The sequence below is a fragment of the Apodemus sylvaticus genome, chromosome 2 (assembly GCF_947179515.1).
Source record: "Apodemus sylvaticus chromosome 2, mApoSyl1.1, whole genome shotgun sequence".
Classification (NCBI taxonomy): Eukaryota; Metazoa; Chordata; class Mammalia; order Rodentia; family Muridae; genus Apodemus; species Apodemus sylvaticus.
In genome coordinates this window covers 97,583,315-97,584,670 of record NC_067473.1, presented here as the reverse complement: position 1 = coordinate 97,584,670, position 1,356 = coordinate 97,583,315, and the positions used below count along the sequence as shown (strand labels likewise).

Below are 1,356 nucleotides of genomic sequence, written 5' to 3'. Positions count from 1 at the left end.
GAAAAACAATATAAGCCTTGAATAAAACAATGGATATGTGATGATCTTCAATTTAAACTATTAAATGTATCCCAGAGGCTTCCATAGACTATCCTAATTGTGTAACCATGTAAGTAGAAGCCAAGTCTCCTTTAAATCTCAACATCTCTTCAGGGAACCAGAAAGGGGATAAATATTCTAAGAAGGCATTGGAGCCTGCTCTTCTGACCAGATCTTATTACAAACCTTATAAAGTCTGTATGATTTGCATAAGTATAATGCTCTACGCCTCGTTTTCTCTGTAATACTCTACGCTCTTCTCAGGGCTGTGTTATGATCCACACTAACTCTGGGAAAGTTCGAAGATGGTGTCTACACCTAAGTTCCTTGGACTTCTGCTTTTCTGGATTTCAAGTATGACTGATTAAACATGACAATTGAGTGGAGATATTATTTAAATATAATATCTTCTTGCTTTATTTGGAAGCCAGCACCACATGGGATTTGACTTCCTCTTTAATGAAATTGATACGATGAAAATCTTATATATTTTTTAATTTGTTTAGGAGTGACATCCATATTCAATGTTGTGTTCTACTAATATATTTTTCTATATTTCAGCCTCCAGAGGTGACATCTTGCTGACTCAGTCTCCAGCCACTCAGTCTGTTACTCCAGGAGGTAGAGTCACTCTTTCCTGCAGAACCAGTCAATATATCGGTACGAGTTTACACTGGTATCAACAAAAACCACCTGAGTCTCCAAAGCTTCTCATCTAGTATGCTTCCCAGTCCATCTCTGGAATCCCCTCTAGGTTCAGTGGCAGTGGATCAGGGACAGATTTCACTCTCAGTATCAACAGTGTGGAGTCTGAAGATGTTGCAAAGTATTACTGTCAACAACATTACAGCTGGCCTCCCACAGTGACGCCCACGATAGCAAAAACCAACAGGAAAGCAGAAGTGTGAGGCTGGGATGCTTCAGCTCTTTCTGCTGGTGCTTCTACAATCTTCAAAGTGTTTCATATATGCAGCCAGTTGTGAGTTTACAGAAATATGTGGATTGAAGAAGACGGGAAGTCTCCCTTGCCTCTGAACTCTTTTCACTCTATTTCAGCAGTAGAATTCATAGCCTACAGTTGTTCTTGTGTAATCAGACACTATTCTTCCAGTCTAATGCTACCAGACAAAACTTCATCTTAAATAGACAGAAGGAATGATTCATTATTCCATACCCTTATAATTGTTGGAAATTCAGAGGAAGCATTTTATGAAACAATAGCACATAATTTACTCCTATCTCCACAAAGACTAGAGAGCTCAGCATCAGAGATTCATGGCTCTGTTGCAAAATTCCCTATGCATATTTTTAGTAAGT

General features: G+C 38.7%; 1 pseudogene; it reads left to right on the top strand.

The window, feature by feature from the left end:
• Positions 1–321: 321 nt before the first annotated feature.
• Positions 322–947, top strand: LOC127677996 (Ig kappa chain V-V region L7-like; annotated as a pseudogene).
• The last annotated feature ends 409 nt before the right edge of the window (positions 948–1,356 follow it).